The sequence below is a fragment of the Etheostoma spectabile genome, chromosome 24 (assembly GCF_008692095.1).
Source record: "Etheostoma spectabile isolate EspeVRDwgs_2016 chromosome 24, UIUC_Espe_1.0, whole genome shotgun sequence".
NCBI classification, from domain to species: domain Eukaryota; kingdom Metazoa; phylum Chordata; class Actinopteri; order Perciformes; family Percidae; genus Etheostoma; species Etheostoma spectabile.
In genome coordinates, this window is record NC_045756.1 from 1,317,819 (window position 1) to 1,324,855 (window position 7,037).

At 41.8% G+C, this 7,037-nt stretch overlaps 1 protein-coding gene across 1 annotated transcript in view; it reads right to left on the minus strand.

Annotated features, from left to right (window-relative positions):
* The window catches only part of pou3f3b (POU class 3 homeobox 3b), a 170,225-nt gene that overhangs the window by 162,260 nt on the left and 928 nt on the right, over positions 1–7,037 (minus strand). The window lies entirely within an intron of this gene.

The following is a 7,037-nucleotide window of genomic DNA, read 5'->3' on the forward strand; positions in this document are numbered from 1 at the left end:
CTCACTTTCTGGGACCAAAATGTTTGCTTTTATCACATGAGGGATTTAACTCCCAGTGTTACAGTGTTGTCTGATCACTAGCCTACATTTTTAATTTGACTCTCCCATCATACACAGCATATGGAGTGATGGCATCCCCAGCAATCAACAGAGAAAACAGCAATCACTCTCTCATTACTGTCCTTTCTGTGTGTCCCTTACTTTTTTTTTTAAGTCACTTCCCGTTAGTGGCTCCTGCTTGTACGACTTATTTTTTGCTGAAAGCCCCCCAAAAGGAGACGTCAGGAGACTCTCACTCAAGGGCCGCCTCCGAGGGGGAAACAGTTTCGACTTTGTTCTAGGCGGCGAGCGCTCTGTGGGGAAAAATGTCTAAAAGGGCCCACATAATTAGAGGAGGGAGAGAGAGGTAAAGACGAACCCTGCTTTAGATGGCAACTTAAAATAGTAAATCAACTCAGGCTTGGGCTCACTTTTTTTTCCCGCCGATGTCAGCACCCCGGAAACATGTTACTGTCCTCGTGTAGCCAGTTCATTTGAGTTGAAGTGGGGACACGGCACAGGTGAAAAAAATTTCTGAAGAAAGGAAGACAATCACTTCTTGTTTTTTTTAAATTGTTGAATTCACTTCATCTTATGGCAAGCAGCGTGCAAGCTGCCTCCCTTTGTCTTATGGATACACTTCAGAAAGTAAGCTGCCGCTTAGCATCTCCATCCCAGTTAAACACGCACACTCTCCCAAGCACACACCTTGTTCCGTCTTCAGCTATGCTCAATTATTAATGGATAAACAAAGAACCGTGAACTGTGATGGGCTGTCGGCAGATATTTTCCCCTCTCATATCTTGGAGGCCCAGGAAACATACACAGGAGCTGGCACTGTAAGAGGGAGGAGAAGCTTAAGGTCAAACTCACTCACTGCGATACACACACACACACACACACACACACACACACACAGTCATACACGCTTCACATGGCTAGCCAACCTCATGAGAGAGAAGGCTGCTAACTGTCTCAGTAGAGGAAATGAGCTATCTGCTCCACTTCTCTGACACACACACACACACACACACACACACACACACGGCTCCCCCTGACATTTTTAGACTATCTGTACTTCTTGCAGATCTTATGTTTGTTTGTCCGTGCGTGAATACATGCATGCACATCTGTGTGTGTGTGTGTCTAACAGACAACAGACTCTCCTGGGTAAGTGAGGATGATGTAAGGGCAGTTCATCGACTTCACTTCATGCTGCAGCAACACAGAACAATTCTTAAAAAGGTGTAACTGCAGGTAAAGACTAGAGGACTGATACTTAGGGCTGGGTATCATTTATAGATTATCCATACCGGTACTCAGACCAATACCGGTACTCAGACCCATACCAATACCGGTACTCAGACCCATACCAGTACTCATTCCAATACCAGTACTCAGACCAATACCGGTACTCAGACCAATACCAATACCGGTACTCAGACCAACATCGGTACACAGACCAATACCGGTACTCATACCAATACCGGTACTCAGACCAATACCGGTACTCATACCAATACCGGTACTCAGACCAATATCGGTACTCAGACCAATATCAATACTCATACCAATACCGGTTCCTCAGCAATACTTTTTTTCTATACCAATTTTATAAAATCCATTTTAACAATAAATAAACATTATTGAACAAATCTCCCCGTCTCTGTGAGTAACGTATTGTGTGTCCTGCTTGCCTCTACGACGTGTAACTTTTTGACACTGATGAGATTTGCTCCTCAGGCGTTGAAATCTGGTATTGAATGACGAGGCATTTTTCCATACTCAATACTAAGGAGGCAATTCGGTCGGTGCCTAAAAAGTATGGAAATTAGTACCCAGCCCTACACATATTTTTAATAAATAAATTATTTTTAACATTATATAACAAATGCAAATATTTCACCAGAGAGATGTGGGAAATTAATAACTGCAGTGTTCCATCCTGGTTTCTGTTTGGGTAATTTACAGCAAATGGTGCTTTGTTGATGTCACCGCGTCTCTGCATTAACTGGGAAGTGACTCAAATGAGCCATGATGTCATTCTATCCTCTCTGTTAGCAATATGGTCTCTGCTTCAGCCGGCTGTCTCTCAGTGTGTCTGGCTTTCCTTCTGCTTCTGTCCACATTTTTTAAAGTGACCAGATCGGATCTGTGTGTTTTGACAGTAACATCATTTGTTGTAATTATGATGTTGTCGTAGTGATGATGAAGGTGAGTACACATGCTGGCTAAGGATCTTCTTCTTTTTTCTCCTGCAAACATACAGTTGTTTTTAAAAATCAACATTTCCTTGTCGCAGTTGAGATTCATGAAGCATGAATTCATATGTAGGGCTGGGAACCAAATTCAATACTTTTTTTGGCACCGACCAAATTGCATCTAAAGTATTGAGCACTAAAAAATACCTTCATTGAATACCCAATTTCAATACCTAAGGATTAATCTCATCATGTCTATAATGTCTGTTATTGGCTGTCCAATGTTACACCTAACTATGTTACACACAAAGACTGAGCTCAAGTAATAGGTTCTGAAACATATACGATACACAGCTGTATCGTATGCGTGTCTGAAACGTGAAATACATGTCTGTCCACAGACACGTATTTCCTGGGACATTATGCTTAAAAAAAGAATAAGGTCCTCATGGTCAACTTGTAAGTGTTCCTGCCATTAAACAGCTGACAATAGCCCTCACAACGTCCAGCGGGTTACATGTAAAAAAAAAAAAAAAAAACTCTCACGTAGAATTTTGAACAGCTTGTTCGGCATAATTTCTGATAAATTACCTAAATGGCCAAGCATTATCAAAACTTATATACAATATAACGCAGCGGCAAACATGGATGCACGACTTGTCTGGAGACTCACTACAAGCACACACACACACACACACACACACACACACACACACACACACACACACACACACACACACACACACACACACACACACACAACCACACACACCACAACACACACACACACCACACACACACCACACACACACACACACACACACACACACACACACACACACACACACAGAGAGAAAAACACTCCAGTAAGTTCCCCTCAGCTGTACACACACAAATCCATCAAACTGTGGCGTGCATCTCCGGCTTGTTAAGGTACCATTTGTCAGCTGCTCTTGGAGTGGCTGTGTGACTCCGCCACTAATTGCCACTGGTGCTAAATTTAGTAGGGGAGATACGAATCCTTTTGATCAGTAGCACTGAATCTAAAAGAAAAAAAATTGTGCTCAGCCTCGCAGGCAAGTTTACCCGCCTCTCCCTGCGCTCGCCCCCATCTTCCTGTCACTGGGGAATAGGTGAACTATTCCATATGTCAGCCTTGTCAATCAGCCGCAGAAATATGGGAAGTGCTCTCTCTCCGTCTCTCTCTGTCTCTCTCTGTGTCTCTCCATCCTGGGTAACGTAGATGTTGTTCGTCTCTCTGAGAATTCTGCCAGTGCTCCGGTGTGTGTGTTTATTTCCATGTCATCATGGGTGGTTTGTAACCTCAAGACAAGAAGGGAATATTAATCATAACAATCTCAGCTAGGAATTTTTTAATTGCTACGTTAATCAATCATTGGAAATGAGACGAGGGCTTGCAGACGCTCAAAGTCAACTTGTTTTCAGGAGACGCTGCTTATGCTGCGTACAGTAAAGTGTGTGTTTGGGTTGGACTGAATTCTTTTTTACAAAAGAAAATTAGGGTTCGACCCATGCTGGTTTTTCAAGGCCAATACCAATAGTAGTTAATGAAACTGATATTTGGAACCGATACGCATTCACAGTGAAAATCAAAATATGTTTTTTTTTTTGTAATGCTTTTAAGCAATTCTTTAATAAATTAACAACTTTCAACATAATACCCAGTAAGAGAGAGTCAGACAGTGTTGTGGGCGGGACAGTAAGTCAGACTCAGTGGTGAGTGAAACCGAAGCAGAGGGACAGACGCAGAGCTGTAGCCGAGCCAAAGTACAATACTTTTAAATTAATGAACTTTATCACCTATCAGGCAAATAAAACGCCAAAACAGATAATCTGCAAATGGCCAAGAATCAGCCAGGGCCAATAATCCCTAATCAAAATACATCTCATGCTGAAGTTGAAACTGTCTTTAGTTGGAAACTAAACAGATGGGAAAGATGAAAGATGATTTGTGTCCACACCTTTAAGATTGCAGCTTGAAGTAGTGTATGAAAAAAAAAGCTCTTAACCTTTATTTCCCAGCTTGTGGTTGTCAAACATCAAAATACACAACTGCGGACACTGAAAACTCCATTGTTAGTCTGTGCTGAGAGGTCACCCTGATGCCCCCCCCGCGCAAAGCCAGCTATCCAGCCAGTGACAACAGGCAAAGCTGTGCTTTCACTGATTGATGATGGTGCTATCAAGACTTGGATCATAACTCACAAACTTTAGCTGCTTGAGTTTGTGCCGGCAACCAAGGTTACGTCAGATCAACTTTATCTTCTGCTCTCTGTGCGAGCATCACCAATAAATATTCTATTTTGATATGTTTAAGTGACGTGATGCCATCCAGAAGGCTCTTATTTTAATTAATACATTTTTCATAATCCAGCTCAATGGCTAAATAAAGGGCTTTGTGGCGAAATTGATCTCCTTGAAAAGAACATCCATAAAGGACACAAATCACACTAAAAGCAGTGTGTTAACAAGACGCGTGAAGGCCAAGGTTGCAAAAGCTTTTAAATATGTGCATTGCATCACACGGCAGTTTATTTTCTTATTCCATTTGTTGTTTCCCCCATTTTTTTAATATGTTAGATAAACATGACCTTGGTACCAGTGGTTTAATCCAATGTATTGTAGTGGGTAGTGGTAAGTTTTGAGCATCAACGACATTTCCTGTATTCTGATACACTTTTACGCACCAATTTTCAGTGGAAATGCCTCCATTTTGCGTAAATGAAAAACAAAAACAGATGACAATTCAAATTTTTTAAATATATAATGGAAAATGTGTTATTTTGGGTCATTGGGCATTTTTAAAAGGGTATGTGGAAATCCTGGAGCTGTCTTATTGGGTATACCTGCGTATCACGTAGACTCCACCACTGCTTGGCACCTATCTTCTTACTGGGGGAGCAACTTGGTCTGGGTAAAAGATTAGACCCTTCAGTCTGTTTTTTTAGCCCTTAACAACGAGAGGTGCTCTATTTAACCATCCCTGCCTACGGGGCCTCAAGTATCTGTTCTGAGGTTAAGTGAGTTTTTTTTTTTCTTTGTCATGGAGCAAAAAACATGCCATAAAAACATCAGCGTGACAACATGTTCAGAGTTACAAATAATGCAGTAGAACTTCACACCAAAGCCGTGAATGTGAAGAACTATATCAGGACACAAAAAGATACAAAATCTTCATCCAGCAAAGAAAAATACGTTCCTCACAATATACAGTACATGAGGGTTACTGAGATCATCGTTAGGTGTAAAAACTGACGGCCTGTTTTCAGGTGAAAACTCTCAGCTGCTCCCGTCTCCCCTTGGTGATTCTCATTGGCGCCCTGTCTAATTCATTAGGACGAACGCAGGGCCAAGAACATCAGGGAGGCATTCAAACACTGCCGTCAACAAGTTACACCAGCTCTGGAGAATCATGTGTTCAGTCCCTTGGTTGTTTAATGAAATACCTCACAAGAAATAGAGAAAAACACTGTGTGTGTGTTAAGTATAACTCTGGAGGATTCACATGCTCATGACTGTGCCCATGGATTTGGTGTGTGTGTGTGTGTGTGTGTGTTGGGGGGTTAGGGTTGCAGCGTGTGTGTGTGTTAGGGTTGCACGACATGAGGAAAATGTCAAATTACAATTATTTTGACTGATGTTGCGATATCAATATGATAATATTGGAGGGAATGATTCATTTTGTTTATCATCATTCTTTTTTTTATTGAAATACAAATAAATAAAGTGTGATGTTTGCAAGAATCTGTACCAGCGATGTAGTATTTAGTCTGTAGGACAGGATGTGCATGCCCAGGACGTCTTAGCAGCCCCTCCCCCTCCCCCATATGGATATTGCACTAGTCCATATTGCAATTTCAATAGAATTGCAATTAATTGTGCAGCCCTTGTGTGTTTGTGTGTGTTTCTGTGTGTGTGTGTGTGTGTGTGTGTGTGTTCTGGCTTCCTGCCCGTTCAAACTAACTAATACTTTGTTGGGTGACCAAACGGATGTTTTTTTATGTTTTGTTTTTTAATGTTAGCTGTCACAACACAAATGTCTGCGTGAACAGACAAAGTTTTTCTTATCTTATTTTTGTAGGTGACATGTATATTTCTACCTTCTCTAGCTGGGGTTTTCCCCCCAGTTTGACAGGAAGGCACCCAGAGAGCAGACGTCCCATGCAGACATGCATTACCGGATGGAAATGACGACCACTGAAACAGAAGACAAGCAAGGAGGTAAGAGAAGACAGAAAAAGTCCCATTTCACTTTTCCTACTAAAAGGACTAAGTGTGCAGCCAGAAAAAAAAGTGGCACAGCCAGGTAGGCTTGAAGCTTGGTGACATAGTGAATATTTACTCAGAGCAGACAACCAGTTACCAAACTTAGTTCAAACTAAAGGTACAGATCGCAGCATCCCCAGTTTGGTTCCAGCTGGGGACCTTTGTATGTCATTGACCTCACTCTCTTTCCCTGCCTACATGCCATGTCTATATCTATATTATTCATTAAACAAAAAGGCACAAAATCTGCATCTCTTTGTTCAGCCGTTCATGTAGAGGCAGAACAGGGATTTCAAACATGTTGATGTTGTGATACAGTTATGATAACTTCCACCCTTTTCCAAGTCTCTGTGGCCGCTCATCATCTGTCCCGGTACCCACAGAAATAAGAGAAAATGCACAACCAAACAACTAATTGGATCCAGACGTGCAAGGAAACAACAGCTGTGTTTTGCGTTTTGTCTCAAAGCACGCCATCTCTCAGACTCAGACACACACACACACACACAC